The sequence below is a fragment of the Mobula birostris genome, chromosome 12 (genome assembly GCF_030028105.1).
Source record: "Mobula birostris isolate sMobBir1 chromosome 12, sMobBir1.hap1, whole genome shotgun sequence".
NCBI lineage: Eukaryota > Metazoa > Chordata > Chondrichthyes > Myliobatiformes > Myliobatidae > Mobula > Mobula birostris.
Window position 1 is genome coordinate 59,170,200 of NC_092381.1, and position 18,479 is coordinate 59,188,678.

At 39.8% G+C, this 18,479-nt stretch overlaps 1 protein-coding gene across 2 annotated transcripts in view; it reads left to right on the forward strand.

Moving 5' to 3' along the window:
- Positions 1-18,479, forward strand: part of LOC140205950 (guanine nucleotide-binding protein G(I)/G(S)/G(O) subunit gamma-12-like) — a 137,223-nt gene that overhangs the window by 49,013 nt on the left and 69,731 nt on the right. Inside the window, exon 1 of one of the 2 annotated variants that reach the window (XM_072273857.1) lies at positions 9,950-10,105. The exons of the other annotated variant lie outside the window; for it this stretch is intronic. The gene's annotated coding sequence lies outside the window, so the exon portion shown is untranslated. Of the gene's footprint in view, positions 1-9,949; positions 10,106-18,479 lie in introns of those variants that run through there. 2 annotated transcript variants of the gene reach the window in all.

Below are 18,479 nucleotides of genomic sequence, written 5' to 3' on the forward strand. Positions count from 1 at the left end.
GACAAAACAAATCTCCTCAAGCTCCTAATGAAATATAGCCATTGTCTTGCCTTAGTTATAGCTGCATTGATATGTTGGAATCAAGTTAGATCCTCAGAGATCTTGACACCCGCTCACTCTCTACACTTCTGATCCCTCTATGATGATTTGTTTGTGTTCCCTCATCTCACCTTGCTGAAGTCCACAATCAGCTCTTTGCTCTTACTGAGATCGACTGCAAGCTTGTTGCTGCGACACCATTCAATTAGCTGGTATACCTCACTCCTGTACACCCGCTCGTCTCCACCTGCCATTCTGCCAATAATGGTTATATCATCAGCAAATTTAAAGATGGCATTTGAGCTATATCTCGTCACACAGTCATGAGAATAGACAGAATAGAGCATTGGGTTAAACACACATCCCTGATGTGCACCAGCATTTATTGTCAGCAAGGAGGAGATATTATTGCCAATCTGCAGAGTTTGTGGTCTTCCGGTTAGGAAGTTGAGGATCCATTTGCAGAGGGAGGTACAGAGGTCCAGGTTCTCTGGCTTATCAGTCAAGACTGTGGGAATGATAGCGTTAAATGCTGAGCTATAATTATCAAACAGCATCCTGACATAGGTGTTTATATTGTCCAGGTGATCTAAGGCTGCGTGAAGGGCCATTGAGATTGCATCTGCCGTAAATCCATTGCAACGATAGGCAAATTGCCATGTGTCCAGGTCCTTGCTGAGGCAGGAGTTGATGCAATCTATTACCAACCTCTAAAAGCATTTCATCACTATAGATATTAGTTCTACTGAATGACAGTCAGTAAGGCAGCTCATACTACTCTTCTTGGGCACTGGTATAATTGTTGCCCTTTTGAAGCAGGTGGGAACTTCAGCCCATAGCAGTCAGAGGTTGGAAATGTCCTTGAATACTCCCACTAGTTGGTTGGGACTCCATCAGGGTCTGCCACCTTGCAAGGGTTCACCCTCCTGAAAGACAGTCTGACATTGGCTTCTGAGACAGAGATCACAGGGTCACCGGACGCAGCAGGGATCTTCACGAAGCAGGCATAGAAGGCGTTGAGCTTGTCTGGTAGTGAAGCATCACTGCCATTCATGCTATTAGGTTTCCAGAAGTTTGTTCCAGAATTGCCATTTTGCATGTGAGATGGCTTTCCAGAGGTCATACCTAGACCTCTTATACTTTAGTTGGTTGCCAGAACTGAACACCAGTGATCTAGCCCTCAGCAAATTGCAGATCTCTTGGTTCATTCTGGGCTTCTGATTGAGGAAGACTCTGAATGATTTTGTAGGGTCACACTCATCTACAACTGTTTTTATGAAGTCTGTGACTACTGTGGCGTATTCATTCAGATCCTCTGATGAGTTCTTAAATATGGTCCAGTCCATCAACTTGTAGCAATCCCATAGCTGCTCCTCTGCTTCCTGCAACCACCCCTCTGTTGTCCTTATCTCTGAAATACGGCCTACTGATAGAACGGTAGGCAATTCTAACAGCGGTCAAGTGTGTTGGGATCCCTTGTGCATGTGTGGATGACAACTGGGCAGAGATTTCTCCAAGCAAGCCTGATTGAAGCCCCGAACAATGATTTGTTAACTGCTGCACTCAATACCTTGAGTGTCTGCTTAACATCAGCCGTTGGTAATATGTAAACTGCAGCCAGGAATACAAGGAGATCTTTTTTGGTAAGTAGAATGGTTGGTACTTAATCATTAGATGTTCCAGGTTGGGGGACATGAGTGCAACAAGACTGCTCAGTCAGAGCACCAAGAAAAGTTTATCATGAAACACAGATCCTCCACCTTTTGCTACCTTTGAATCATCAATCTAGTCCATTTGGTGTATTGAGACACCCTTGGGTCTTACCGATGTACCCAGTATGTCTTGAGTGTGACAGTGAGGGTAGCTGGCCACCTGAGCATAATGATTACAGTAGTTGTTAGGAGAAAAATAACTTGGTTAAAAGGCAAACAATTTTATTCAGACTGAAATTTACCTTTGATCTCTAGACTGCTTAAAACTATAATCCTTACCCAAAATATGCCAGTCCCTCTTTCAAAGTTACTATGAAATGCTGTGTTTCATATCTTGCTCAAGGACAGTTTCTTTCCAGTTCCACTCTTACCTCATTGTCTTCGGGCTTGGAAGCCTCTGCAAACGTGACAAAGCTGATCTCTCATCTACTCTGTATAGTTCCAAAATAAAGAGGTTAGCAGGGCTGAACACTGTAGATTACGATCCATAAAAACCATTTGTTAAATTTGGGAAGACAGTCATCTCTGGTTGCTACTACCAAATACACCGGTTGTACACATCCTTTCAATGGACTGTCATATTCAACGTTAGACACAGATTGCTTCTTGAACGCCATATAGGTAAATTAATAATCACACACACACACACACAGAGGAACACGAGCATCCCTGCGGAGCTAAGTTTGTGGTGATGACGGCAGTACATTTGCTAATATTCTAACATACTGTATGTAGTAACAAGTGAAAAAGGTTCACAATGCAGACTATACTCTTCAGAACCACAGGAAGTGTTGGAAGTTTGAATTCCAGTGCAGACTTAGTTAACATCAAATATTATCAACCAAAGTCTAATCGAAGATGAGAGTTGATTGAAATAGAAATGCTGGTTGGTGCTGTGTAGTGTGTATGTTATACATTTTTGAACAGGCAGGGAAATTACTGAAGCAGTTGCAAAGCTAATTGGAAAGATTGAGATGTTAAATTCAGCAGAGGCTTGGTCAATAAAGTGATAATAGACATACTTATAAACTAAGCAGAATGACTTGAAAAAGTACACGTGCTCCTTACTAAGAGAAGGCTCTCGACACACTTCCTACTAGACAATAAATTCACCTGTTTCAAATAGGCATAGCAAGAGCCCATCACCTTGTAGTATTAAAGACAAATATTTGAGCCTGGAAATCGAGCTTTAGTTATTTTTAGTGCACTAAATGTGTGTTGGAAGTCACAAAATAAATCAAAAAACTAGGACCTTTTGCTTTTTTGTTCTCATGTTGTGCTTCTCTTTCAGAGCGTTGTGACCTATCTGCTTGTTCTGCAGATGTTAAAAAGCAGGCAGCTCCTGTTCTATCTGGGTCCTGACACAGAGGAACTGGTTCTGTTCTTTTAGAGAGATGTCTCCATGGCAGCCTGTGTGAGGAAGGCTGTGGAGAATGGTTCTCAAGAAGCTTCCTGAGTATGAAGCTTGCTTGATGACAACCTGGTGGTCACAAGGTGCCCCAACACCTGCTATCATCAGCAGTCTTCTGGCCTTCAGGTCAGAATTGTGACTACAGGTCTGTGAACTACAGAGTTGGTTTTCGGCACATTTTTCTTTTCATGAGAATCTGAGAAAATACTTTTCCATATTTAGACAAGAGTCACATCCGGTGTTAACCGTAGGAAAAGTGGGGACCAAGACAGCTTGTCACCTCAATTCACATAGTTCACTACTTTCGTTGTGATGTACACCAGGTCCTTGTGACTCCTGACTGGTTGCCTGTGGATCTGTGTAATCTGGGCATTTTGGTAAATACAATGCACTGCTCCAGAGCCTTTCTTGGTGCCTAGTGAATCCTTCTTGCTTGGAGATAGATTGTATTTGATGTCATGCTGAAAAGCAGGGAAATATAAAAATTGGTGTGTACCCACAGCTGGGATATGAATAAGGAACACCAGGTGTCAAGATCTTGGCATTCCTAATGTCATTGTCAGAGATCTTAGTGATATCTGCATTTTTTGTTGTAATCCATGCTTCTATCCCTTGTCCCTTATCTTCCAGCCAGATGGTGATGCAATCGGTCGCAGTGGCTTTTACAGGGTCAACCAAAGGTGTTATTGTCTTTTTAAAATGTATTTATTTACAAATACAAGACCGTGCTGGATATTAAGAACTTAAAGTTCTGCAGGCCTACCCCATCAGTGAGTTACTCGTTGGCGGCGAAACTGAAGGAGCTGGACTTGTTGCAGATCATGCTGCTGCCTGCATTGCAGAAGTTGGTGCACAAAGGCGGTATACTCTACCAGTGGGTGATCATTTTAGTCACATTTGAGTTGAACATTGTTAATGGGGAAAACTGCAAATCCAATTTAATGATGGCAGGTGCGGACAGCAGGGGAGCTGCATGGCCTCGGTCATAGCAAGGATAAGGCCTTAAGCTGCGCTGTTGCCTGTTTATAGCTGCCCGTTTGCAGACTGCTGTAACATTCATGGACTCGGCGTATGGGACTTTTTTTTTAATATGACTGCATTTTACCAATATCGTATACGTACTTGCCTCATGCTGTGTATGACTGTTGGCACTGTGAACAACCAGTTCCGTTCGGCTGTATTCATGTATGGTTGAAAGGCAATTAAACTTGAACTTGAAACTTTCAAGTAATGAGAACCTAACTCACCACTTATGACCGAATTTCTGACATAATTTGAAATATTTGCACACCATGATGATATCCTATCTCACAGTTAGGGCATTTGGAAAATTAAATCTGTTATAGTGAAATGTGACAAAAAATTCATGTTCCAATTCTCTGATAGATGAGAATTCAGCATGAAAGAGTCCAATGTTTTTTTTTTTATGAACGATAAAAATGTTACCAATGAGTCCAATTTCTGGGCATTGAAGTCTTAATTAAATCTTTTAATTATCTAGGGTTGTATTTTGGATAATTCTAGACTAATTGATTGACTGGAGACTGCTGCTCAGGCAAAGGTGTTTATCCATTTGCTTTTCAACATTAATAATATGCTGTAATAAGGCACCAGGGTAGCTTTGCAGTTAGTGCAACACTATTACAACCCGGGCGTTCCAGAGTTCAGAGTTCAATTCTGGCGCCATCTGAAAGGAGTTGGAGTGTCCTCCCCATGGAATGCGTGTGTTTTCCCCAGGCGCTCCAGTTTCCTCCCACAGTCCAAAGACCTACTGGGTAGATCAACTGGTCACTGTAAATTATCCCATTATTATTAAGTTTGGGTTAATCGGGTTTGTGAATGATTGCTGGAGTGGCATGGCTTATAGGGCCAGAAGGGCCAACTCCGCACAGTACTGCGAAATAAATAATATAAAATTAACTGTAGCTCCCCAATATTGTACCAAGGGAGAAATTACCACAGTAACTTAAAGAGCAGTTATTACTCTGAGAAATAACAGTCTTTCAAAGACTCAGTGGATACAGAAGATAGATGTTGCAGCAGAGATCTCTGAAATATTCCAGCTTCATTTCATGTCCCATTAATTTAGAGGGGTTTCAACAGAGTTCATGTTTCGTAGAATAATTTAGCTGAACATGTACTTGGCTCCAGTGATGTCAGTAAATGCCAAAAATGTATTAATAAATTTTGTATAATGTTATTTAAATGCAAACTAATGAATTGATGGTTTGGAAGCTTTATACTTTTTATAAATAGTACATTCATTTTACATATTTGTAAATGGAATCTTAGACACTAAAATGTTTAATTTATAAATCACTCTTTTTGTAGAGCTTCAGCAGTAGACAATCTTCCCTTATGACTCAGATGGTAATTATATACCACCAAAACAGGAAAATCCCAGTTTTATCTTTGACTTGTGCTGAGTTAAGTCAGACTTCTAGAAAAATTGATCTTGCGGAATGGGGTTGTGAGTACCAAAGGCACACATCTATTGCCTGTCCTTCAATACGTTTGAGAAGGCTGTCCTGAGTTGCCTTAAACCACTATATAATCCAACTAGTGAAGGTACTCCATGCAGCTAGAGGGAAATCAGAGACACAGGACACTGCAGATGTCAACAAACAACCTGTCAGAAGAACTCAGTAGGTGGAGCATTGCCTGTGGGAGGAAAGGGATTGCTGGAACCCTGCATCAAGACTGAGAGTTGAGAAGCAAGATAGCCAGCATAGAGAACAGAAGGGGAGCAGTAAGAAAGGCTTCCAATGTACTTGGTGAACTAAGGAGAGGCATAAAATGACAGGCAGTTCGTGCCAGACAGGGAAGGTGAGCAGCAGTGGATTTGGAGACAGTGGCAGGTGACTGATAGATGGAAGCAGACAGAGAGGAAAAGGGAGGCAGGAGCAGTTGCAGGAAAGTGGGGAAGGGATGGGAGACAGCTGCTAGAGGGAGGTAAGCAGAAACACAAAGCATTATGAAAGCTGGATTCTGATAGGTAAGGGATGTGAGAATGGGAACCATTAGGGGAGAGGTGAATGGCACCTGTAACCAGATTAGGTAGGTGGAGGGAGGGAGGGTTGTTGAAACACGAGTTGAACTGCTCCCCATGGAATATCCAGCATCTGAATGGCTACAATTGGAACACTGTTCACTGTGGCCAGCTCTGAACTTTCAGATCGAGGGCGATCTCCAAGATGTTAATGTGGGGATTCTGCAATGATACTGTAATGAAAATCAAGGATATTGAAAGATTCCCTTTAATTTCCTGGTGTGGCTTGAATGCTACTTGTCTGCTTCACTCATGACTGAATGACAGCCTTACTTCTTTGGAGCACAGACTGGCTCATTATCGGAGAAGCTATGAATAGATATTGAATATTGTGCAATTAATAAACATCACTGCACCTGACATTATGATGCGCAGAGGAGTTTGGGGGTGGTGGTGAAGATCATCACCACATGGATATACTGTAATTGTCCTTGACTCTCTTTTGAAGAAACTTAGTGCTGTCTTGGAACCAAAATGTGCTTCCTTTGCCTGCACCCTGAGGAGAATTTTCCACTTAATTCTTAATAATTTTAATCTCATTCCGTAGTCTTGTTGTCATTCTTAGTCATATTCACCTTGATGTTCGAGTAATCTCTCACTTCTGAATTCAACTCTTTATTGATGTTTGGACTAAAAATATAATGTGGTCTGTAGTTAATAGATTCTATTAATACCCAAATGAAGCATGTGCACTAGTTTTTTGTTTTGTCATAGCTTAGGACAGAGGGAAGCAAGGCCAAGAGTTTCCACACAGGGAAGAGGAAATTACTAATAGATAAAGTGATATATACATCTACAGTGAGTGACCATTTTATTAGGTACACCTGTACATCTGCTCATTAATCCAAACATCTAATCACCCTATTGAGTGCCAGCAACTCAATGCATGGCCAAGAGGCTCAGTAGGGTGCTGTTTAGACCAAACATCAGAATGGGGAAGAAATGTAATCTAAGTCACTTTGACTGTGGAATAATTGTTGGTGCCAGGTGGGGTAGTTAGAGTATCTCAGAAACTGCTGACCAATTCCCTAGGGTTTTCACAAACAACGGTCTCTAAGGTTCACAGAGGATGATGCGAAAAACATCCAGTGAGCAGCGGTTCTGTGGGTGGAAACTTCTTGTTATGAGAGAGGTCAGAGGAGAATGGCCAAGCTTGTTCAAGCTGACAGGAAGGCGACAGTAATTCAAATAATCGCACATTACAACCATGGTGTGCAGAAGAGCATCTCTGAATTCACAACATATTGAACCTTGAAGTGGATGCATGACGGCAGCAGACGACCACAAATATACTTTGTTAGGTACAGGAAGTAGACCCCTAGGTGTAAACCCAAAACTAAGATTTTTACCTCTCCAATCAGGTTGCATAATTTATTGTTCTCTTTTTCTCTTAAAACAATAAGGCTCCGGAGGTCGCAAAACATTAGGATTTACACAAACTATTTTAACTTGTTACTCAGCTTCACCCTCGTTCATAAAAATTACATCACCCAGTTTTGTCTTCTATTGTAAGAGGCCTAGAAATTTATCTATGAATATTCATCAGGAAAAGTATTATGTATTATGCAAACATAACGTTAATAAATTTTGCCAATCACAAAAGCATACTTAATTTTTTCCTGTAATGTTTTTTATACACCTTGGCATGGTTCTTATAGTGTCTGGCTTATCCAATTGATATCAAGAGTACATAACGGCCAAAATTCATTACAACTAAGATGTTGCCCCATGTTGAGCTTAACAGCTACTGCTGCTGTTCAATCCGAGTTTACAGAAGCACTAAGTGTCCATTATTTGAATGGTGAGACATATTTCTGTCATAAAATTTTCTCCTAAATCTCAAATGAACTGATCTACAATGGGATGAGGGTTACAACACCACCAGATGGTGTCAAGAGAAATACAAGAAGAAATTCTACAAAAGAGAAGTGCTTTTACATTCTCTGGAGGAAAAATATTTTTAAAAATGAGGATATTTGATAAAAGAGCTGGCATAGAAACCTTCACCCAGGCTTCACCATCATCTTCTCATCAACACTTCCTGTAGCAACAATAATTGCAGAAGATGAAAATCTTAAACAAAAACAGAACACATAGTCAAAACACACAGCAAGTCAAGCAATATCTGTGGAAATGGAAACAGTTAATGTTTCAGATCAACACAAATGTTGCCTGACCTGCTAGGCCTTTCCAGTACTTTCTTACTTTCCTTCAGACCTATGGATCTTTGCAGGCTGTCCCTGCTGATATATATGTGTGTGTGTAATTCACGACATTTTGCTGCTCATTGGTGCTTGCAGAATTCAAAAAAGTAAAGCCTAACTGACAAAATGCAGAACCTTCCATTTCTCAATGCAACAATTAAAGCATCTGAGAGACTTCTGGTTATATTATGAAGTGACCCTTTAAGGGCACTTTGGGTCAGAGAAAAGTTACTACTTACGTAGAAAATTCAATGCCTAATGCCTGTTGTTCTCAAGACAAATGTTACATGAAGGAACTTGCACAAGCTATTTGGAAATGATAGAAATGAATTTTACAAATTTCACTGCATTTTAATAAACAGCATCAGGGAGACTGATAACACTTTTTACACTGGAAAAAATTGTGGAATAGTTAAATGAGTATGACATTTAAGATTGCTGTTGTGATTTGAAGGAAATAGGGTCCTCCAGTAATCTTAAATGTCATTATTCCTCTCTTTCCCTCCCAACCACTAGACTTGGGATTCCGTAATGATAATGCAATTTAAATTACTGAGAGACTCTCTTTTGCTGGAGACAATTGTTGCCTGGTATTCGTGTGGTTTAGATGTGTCTTGCATCCTCAGTCTATCATTGAATGGTCATATTGCATGTGGATTCCTTACATGAGAAGTTGTGAATAGACATTCAATATTGTGTACATTAAAGCAGATTTTTAAAAAAAACTTCTCCATTGTTTTGTATTAAGCAAAGTGTTATGGGGACACATTTGTAACTGATTGCCATATAGAGAAGATCTTAGTGGAATAATTATTTCTTGTGAGTTAAGTTGGAATTCGAGCAAAGAGTTCGAGTAGTATGGTCAGCAGTCCTGAATTTAAAAGTCCTAGCCAAAGGAATAACAACAGGAAGAATACAGTTAACCTTAGATTTCCTTGGTTCTTCCAATCAGACAATATTCTGTGGGGCCTGAACCGGCTAAGAAGGGCAGTATAGGACCCACAGTGTTTGCCAGTCAGGGCAGATGTTAGACAACATGAACTTCTTGCTCCTCATGCTTATGAAGAATGGATTCGAGACTCTCAAAGGAATTCCATATATGTTTTCTTCATTTTGAGTGGTCAGGGGTCCAAAATTGCCAGGATTCAGTGGGGATCTTACACCTACAGTTTCATTCAACAAATTGGAAAGCTGAAAGAGGGTCTGGCTTACCTGTGATCGTTTTCCCATAGTGGAACAACCTGCTGAACACTCATTGTCAGACTTTCGGACTAAAATGATGTGTTGAACAATGTCTTAGCAAAAAAAAAAAGCAGCTTCAGGCAGCTGTCCTATTCTTTTTATGTTTTATTATCAGATTTATTTCTGCATCGCTGTTTTGCTTGGCCCAAAAGAAGTAAAAAGCGGAGGGGGCGCTCGCGACACCAAGATTCCACCTCTCCATTCATCATTTCAATCTCAGGAGTCCTCCGGAGGAATTGCCAGCTATCCCGGCAACCCCAGCAGTCGGGCCGGGGGTGGGGAGGCGTTGCGTTGGGAACGAGGCTGGTAATGAGGTGAGGGGTCAGTGGCGGTGCTGAGCAGTGGATGCGAAGTGGTATGTTGTTGTGAAATAGATTGAAAGTGAAGACAGACATAGCGCGACGAGAGTCGGAAGCGGCCAAGTTCTCACAAAAACAGTCCTGTAGAGGTAGGTTTGTACTTTCGTGCGGCCCGGAAAACGATTCTAGAAGAACCTGGACAGACAAATATTGGGTTATGTTGCAGCCCTTGGATCGCTAACCTCAGGCAACACGTCTCCCCGGGAGTCAGAGCAAAAGCTGGGGGTGGAACATTAGACTTCGTTTCACGGCTAACTTCCTAAATAACTTCGTCCTTTTATTTAAGTTGACTTTTGGTTTCACTTAAAATAAGAATGGGTTAAGATAACTTCTAATGGTCTAATTCTGTGCGTGGTTACATATTTTGAATGTAAAATTTCACTGTTCGATTTTTGCCGTGTGGTTACTGGAGGTACTTTGCATTCAATCCATTCAGGGGCACTTCCCATTAATATTGCTCGTTTCCTTTCTTACAATAAACTTAGCTTTCGTATCTGCTGCATACTAAATGCATATGATCTGGTTTGCTGCGGATTAATTAGGGGAGCATAATTCTGTTTTTGCTTTGCAGATCTGTTAGGCTGAAAACGGATTTAACTGTAGACTGTAAATCGATATCTAATTGTCTTCCGAGGTGATTATTTTAAATAGGATGTTCTATTAAAAATTTGCTGTTTGAATTTATGATTGTTTATTAAATGCAGGAATGAACTGTAACCTTGATTATAAATCCTATACAGCAACTTGCACATTTAACTGTAGATGCATATATTTTTAAAATTAGATTTCATTTTTAAATCCTTTTTATTATTGAACATCAACAAAAACATTAAGGTAATCAAGTCAACATGTCAATATGTACTATGCGGAATTAAATTACCAAATAACTGATTAACAAGGCTAAACAATATATCAATAATAAGAAAAAATAAAGAAAGGAAAAAGAACCCCTACTAACTAAAACAAAAAAAAAGCCCTGCTAACAAAAAAATCCATTGGGAGCACAACCCCGGAGCTATACGCCATACAAGCTTCCAGAAAAGAAAAACATCAATCTGCCAACTCAAATCCATTTAAACAAGAATCAGAAGGAAACCATCTCAATTAACTCAAATCAGATGATAGTAGTGGGCAAAAGAACCCCACCTTTTCTCAAAGTCAAATGGAGGATCAAAAGTTCGACTTCTGATTTTCTCCAAACTAAGACATAGCATCACCTAAGAGAACCACTGTATCAAAGTGGGAGTAGAGGCATCTTTCCATTTCAATAAAATAGCCCTTCTGGCCAATAATGTGACAAATGCAATTACACGTTGGTCTGATATAGAAATACCATGAATATATTGAGGGATTATACCGAACAAAACTGTCAACTTATTAGGTTGTAAATTAATTTTTAAAACTTTAGAAATTGTAGAGAAAATAGATTTCCAAAACTTTCAATACAGAATTTAAAATTAGATTTGGTGCTTTAATGTAAAAATGAATTTGGCTAATTTGTAAATGTTATAGTTTAGCAAGGGCTGCTTACTGATTTTTTAAAAATGTGTTTTGACAACTAGGTTTTCATAATCATTATGGGAATACTAAGTGGTAAAATTATTAAAATAAATGTCATTGATGCTAGTGATACATGATTAAACAGAATAAAGGGAAAGAGCAGAAATAAAAAATCTCACATTGATATTTTTATCTATTAATATCACCTGAAATGCAAAGAATATTACTGTGGTGTGAGTTGTGATGTGTTGAGATAATGAGTAATGTATCGTGAATCATGACAGATGTTTAATTATTTATTGAAATTAATAAATTAGTTTGAAAAAACAAAAGGCATAGGAATTGGGTGTTGCAAGTGTAGTCCTAAGTTTCCAGTCTTTACTTTTCCAAGCAACAGGGATTCAATCCATGCAACACACACAAAATCCATACATTCCAGAGGGAATCCATGCTTCCATGTGAATCCTCTCAGAACTTTCAGCTTGACTCTGCAAATGTCATTTATAAACTGTAAGAAAAAAAACTGCACTTCTTAAAGTGCTAGAGATGACTGCTATCTGAAATAGTCGTAGAATCCTTCACATTCATAATATTTTATTTCCATTTCACACTTGTGTCTCCAGTGCCGCTCCCTTATTGATTATTTTTTAGTTGTGTTAAATGGTCAAAGATTCAGGGGAATTCTAGGGAGCTTTAAGTGATGTTTGCTTCAGTTGTACATGATAGGCTTGTGTTGGCCTGCATAATTTCAGGATGAGTGTATTCAGATTTTTAGTGCAATTACAACAATGCAGGCTTCTGGCTTTGCTAATTGGATCATCATTCCTTTGCCCAAATGAGCAAGTTTTTCCTTAAGAAACTTAATTAGTGCAGCCTTCAGTAGATTAAGATTCTGAACTTGTAGACATTTTCTAGGTTTGAACCATTGTCATTGAAAACAGCAGTCACAAAACAGGGTTTATGTTGTAGGTGTTAATTAAGTGTTGATCTGATCAAACCATTGACTAGCATATTTCTGGTTTGCAGCACTTCAGTGCCACTCCAAGCCTTTGTCCTTTCTCTCTATCTCCCCTTCTTAACACAAAAATTTACTCATGGGTACCATAGTTCTAGTTATTTCCCTGAAGTCTTAGCATTTTGAATGTTGGTTGGTTGGGTGGGGGGGAGGGCGCAGGGAAAGGGTTGCCCTGCCAAGTGCTGCTATAAATCACCTGAAGCAATATTTTAAAAAATACCAGAATGAACTTTTTTGTTATATAAAAGGGGCTTTTTAATTTAGTTGTCCAAAATTAAATCCAAGTGGTATCTTGATCCATGTTCTTGTAACAGTTTGCCTTTGCAGCCTTTTTTTAAGTGGGCTGGGTGTCTTTTGTTCAATTTATATTTGGATTCTGAGATGAGAAACTATGCTAAATAATACCTTCCACCACGCACCAGAGACCCCTTAAGAACACGAGGTAGCTGTCAAATTTTTTTAGGCTTCTGGGAGAACAGCTTTTTAATGACACATGTTAAAATCTACATTATATTTTCACATTTTTTTTATTTTGTTGTGTTGGAACCTTGTCCTGCTTTTGATACCCCTAAACTGGAGTATTACTGTATTATATTAGCTCTCCTTCTATCTTTCAAACAGTTACACACACTTGAGTAGACACAGATATCAGCTTGCTAAGCTACAGGGGGTGAGTGATGGATTGAAAAACGGATTCAATAATTTGGTTTTAAAACAGTTATGGAAAAAAAATTGTCCACTAATTAAAGTCCTAAATTGGGGAAAGGTTCATTTTGATGCGATTAGACAGGAATTTTGAAAGTTTCATTGCAAGATGCTGTTGCAAGTAAAGAGACATCTGAGAAGTGGGAGGCTTTAAAAGTAAGATTTGGAGACATCAAGGCTAGCATGTTTCTGTAAAAGTGAAGGACAAAGCTTGGTCAGGAAAAAGGAGGCATATGTCAGGTATAGACAGCTGGGAGCGTGAATCCCTTTAGTGTCAGAGATGTAGGAGTATACTTAAAATGAAATCAATGAGGTGGCTTTCACGGGTGAAGTAGGACGACTGCAGGTGCTGGAAGTCTGGAAGCAGTTGATATTTTGAACTGAGACCCTTCCTTCCATAGATGCTACATGACTTGCTGAGTTTCTTCATTTTGTGTGAGAGTCTGTTTCTGTAAGTTTATAAGAGCAGAAAGGTAACTAGGGAGAGAATATGGCTCCTTAAATAAAGATCATTGTGGTCGTCTGTGTGGAATCATGGGAATGATATTAAATAAATATTTCTTGTCTGTATTTACTATGGTCAAGGTCATGGATGCTAGGGATTTCAGGAAGAGAATAGTGATGTCCTGAAACATATTCACATTACAAAGGAGGAAGTACTGGGCCCTGACACTGATATTTTTTATCATCGTCATCTGTGGGTGAGGTAGCAGAAGATTGCAAAGTGGCTGATGTTGTATTTCTACTTAAGAATTGCTGCAAGGACAGGCCAAGGAGCAACAGGCTGATAAGCCTTACATCAGACGTGATTCTGAGAGACAGGATCTGCATTTGTAAAGACGAGGACTGATTAAGGATAATCTGGCTTGGTCATTGAAAATCATATCTTATGAATTTGAGCACAAAGATTGATTAGGGCAATATATATTGTTTATATGAACTTTACCATAATTTTTCTCAAGGTCTTGCTGATAGGCTAGTCACATAGGATTTAGAGTGAGATAGTGAACTGGATACAAGATTGTCTCGGTATTTGGAGTCAGAGGACATTAGTGGAGGGTTGCTTACAGATCAGAGAGCTGTAGTATGTGCAGGGATTGATGCTTTGTCCATGTTATTTATCATCCAAATCCTTAACATGGGTGACAGTGTGGTAAGTTTCGAAGGTTTATTGGTTACACCACAATTGGTAGTGTGTACATTCAAGAAGATTATTTAAGATCCAGATCAATTAAGAAAATGGGCCAACAAAAGGGAATTTAACTTTGGTAAGTATAGAGTTACATTGGCAAAGTTAAGTTTGCACCATTAAGTGGCAGGCCCCTGGAAAATATTGTGGAAGAGAGAGACCTAGAGGTACAGATACATAGTTTCCTGAAAGTGCTGATACTGGTAGATAGGATGGTGAAGAAGGCATTTGGCATGCTTACTTTCAGTGGTCATGGCATTGAGTACGAGAGTTTGAACATCACGTTACAGTTGTTCAAGTAAGAATGCACTTGGAGTATTGTGTACAATTCTGGTTTTCTAGCTAGGGGTGCCACAGTAGCGTAGCAGTTAGCTTGGGGCATTCGGAGATCAATTTTGGTGCCAAATTTGTACGTTCACCCTGTGACTACGTGTTTTTTTTCAGTGCTCTGGTTTCCTCCTCCAGTCCTAGGATGTATTGGTTAGTAGGTTAATTGGTCTTGCAAATTGTCCTGTGATTTAGTGTTAAATAGGTAGGTTGCTGGACAGTGCAGTTTATTGGGCTGGAAAAGCCTGATCTCTAAATAAGTATATGTAATTTAAGCTGGACAGGACACAGAAAAGATTCAAAGGATGTTGTCAGGACTGGCAGGCCTGAGTTATAAGGGGAGATTGGATTGGCTGGGATATTTTTCCTCTGGAGCTTGGGAGGCTGAGGGGTAGCAATACAGAGTATATAAAATCATTAGAGGGCATAAATAAGGTGAATAATCACAACTGTTTTCCCTGTGTATGGGAGTCTGCAACTGGAGGGCATAGCTAGAAGGTAAAGAGGGGAAAAGTTTAAAGGGGACCTGAGGGGAAAAATTTCACACAGACATATCAGAGTCTTAGTGTGATGGAATATTAAATAGTTTTCAGCAGGAAACCTGATTGTCCCTGTGGATGGAACACAGGTGTTCTGTAGAACTGTTACCCAAAACTGAAAGTATCTGGTTATATCAATTATAATCACGTGTGCCAAAACTACTCACTTTTGTAGAATCATCCTGGAATGCAAAGACAACCTCCAGCTTGCATTCTGTACCTCAAACCTGTCTTCTGAAGTTTGTCTGGTCTTTTGTTTATTTTCCCCACCATTGGTACTTTTTCTTTAAATCTGAGACAACTGATCAACTGCCTCAGTTCCCCCCCCCCCCTTACTAAACCAAGTGGGCCAAATTTCCTTTATGGCCTTCCTCCTACACTCTTAGACTGTCTCTAATTTCTCTTATATTCTTTTCTTGTTCTTCCTGAGCTTATTTTTCCATGATAGCCACCTCCAGCTCTCTCAGTCCTACTCCAAATAAATCACTGACATCAAGCTTCTCTTTCTTGCTCTCATGTCAGTTATTGACTTTGTTCTTATACTTGATTTCTAAACTGTGGACTTTTCCAAATCCTTTCTGTTTCCTCATTTCCTCCTTTCCTCCACCATTCCTATCCCTAATCATGGTTTTGGTTATTACCATAATATCATCTTTTGTATGGTATAATTTATTTTGGTATTGTTTTTGCGAACTGCCTTGACATTCTTAAAGGCATTTTAAATATTGTATGTTTAATTATTAAATCTATAGATAAAATTAATTGGTGGCTTCAGTTTGTCTGTCAGGGAAGGTAGAGAGGAGACCTGCTTTATATTTTCAAAGTTATGAGGAGCATGCTTGGTGTAGATTAAAAACATCTCATAGCGCCGGTATCCAAAACAAGCAGGGAGTGGGTGGGGAGGTTACATTTAGGGTAAGAGGCAGGATGTTTAAAGAGAATGTGTAGAATTTTTTTTTTTATCCAGGGTGTGGTTGGAATCTACAGTACAACACCTGAGGCAGAAGCAGAGGTGGGGGCTGGCCGTCTGTCAGTACTTTAAAAGTATTTGGATGACCATGTGAATTGCTAGTGTAAGGAAGTGCTGAAAGATAGGATTAATATAGATGAATGTTTGATAAATGACTATGGGTGTGTATCTATGTTGACTTTCATACATAAAATAAACTTTTGAAATAAATATTTATTTTTTAAATGTTCTGTATGGAAATGAATGTGTTCTGTCTTGGGGCACAAGACTCTCCCAGAGTGTCTTTCTTTCTGAACTGAATTTGCAGCTGCAGACCCATATAGAACTGGCAAATCAGACATAATAATAGTGAGAAGAACAGGAGGTTGGGAAAAGAGATTATCACCAGAGAAGTGTTGCATCAATAGGAATGACTATAATTTGAAGTAATTCTTCAGAATTAAAAAGTAGATTGGCAATTCCATACACAGGAGACAAGATTGCAGATACTGGAATCTGGAGCAACACACAATCTGCTGGCCGAACTCAGATTTCTTTTAACAGATTGTGTGTTGCTGACAATCCATACAGTTATATGCAGAGTGATGTCACAAACTGCTCCTCCCACTGTAGCCAGGGAGTAGGTGGTGATAAGTATCAGATTTGTCTTTAAATTTGAATTTATTTTTATATTGCTTCAATTTGTTTTCAATGAAAATATAACATTTGGAAGCTTATTTTCATTGTTTTCAAAGCTGAAAGCAATGACAGCTTGAACCAAATCAGAGCTGTAGAATAGAAATAGTACATGCAGCACAGTGTTTGTAATGAGGCATAAGGGAGCATTCGGCAGTTACCATGAAACTACACTGGTGCTGCACTGTAGGCAGCTCAGGTTGTATGATGTAATGACTGTTATCTCTAATTAACTGCACTGCAAAGTTGAATAATAAATGGACTGAGGACAGTAAATAACAGTTCCTATGGTTTGATTTAATACAGAATCAATTTTCAAATCCCTTTGTGTTCAAATCACTGCACAAAATGAAACATCTGTACAGATATTTCTACAATATCCTGCTCCCAACAAATCTCAGAACTTGACCCTCTTTCAAGGTCGTTTAATTACCATTCAACCATACATGAATATAGCCAAATGAAATGGTGTTCCTCTGGGGCTAAGGTGAAGCACGCATTGCCAACAGCACATAGCACAAATAGCACATATGATCATAATTTCAGAAAAACATACAGTCACAAAGGGGAAGAGAAAAGCTCTAGTCCCTGTGTGGCATGACTATACTCCTGGTACAGCTTGTTCTTCCACCAAGCACACACCTGGGAGGGTGGGGGGGGGGCAGCAGCAATAGGCCCCAACCCAGTACAGATTACATTGTGCCCCACAGAGGCGCTCCATGCCTGGGCCAAGTCCTCACCACAACCAAGGCAATGCAACTCCCTTCCCCCTCCCCACTGTTGGCCACCCCAGTGAAGCAGTGAAACTGACTGCAGTATACTATACTACCAATATTTTACTGGGTCTTGCCATCTGAATAAAAAAGACTAAGACAATCATTCACACTTTGGATCATCTCAGCACAACGATACGTAAGAAATCCAGGTGACAACACAATGTTACGCAATAGCTCCAGCTCCATCGCTATCGAGCAACTCACTGATGGGATAGTCCTGCAGTATTTGATGTTCTTGGTATCCAGCAGTGACTTGCAATCCTAGTAAAAAGATGTACATGATGGACAAATGCACCTTACCTTGATTGGACCCGCGGAGGCTGCTGCGTCCATGCGCGCAACCACCTTACTGGGAAAAAAAGGAAATTCTGTTCTGTCTTTCTGCACATCTTCAAGTAATTATACTCACCTTCTTCAGCTACACCTTCATTTATCCAGATGTGAACTATGGCATTTCCTCCATAGGCAACTCACTTTTCCTACTTTGTTTAAGCTGCTTCCTGCTGATTTCTGCCCTAATGGGGCAGTGGTGCTGTGCCAGGAACTTAGTGCAAACCATTACTCTTTTGGCTACTGTGCCCTGCTGTTCCAGAAATTTGGAAGGCTCAGCCCTCCACTGGCGCTTTCCCAGCAATGAAAAATGATCTCATCTATTCATGGCATAGCTGGAGTGAGTCACTGAAGCCTGTGAGGGCTGATGCTGGACAAGAGTGTGAGTGGTGCAGTTCTCAGCATTGAGATACAGGCTCAGCACTGCGTCAGAGCTG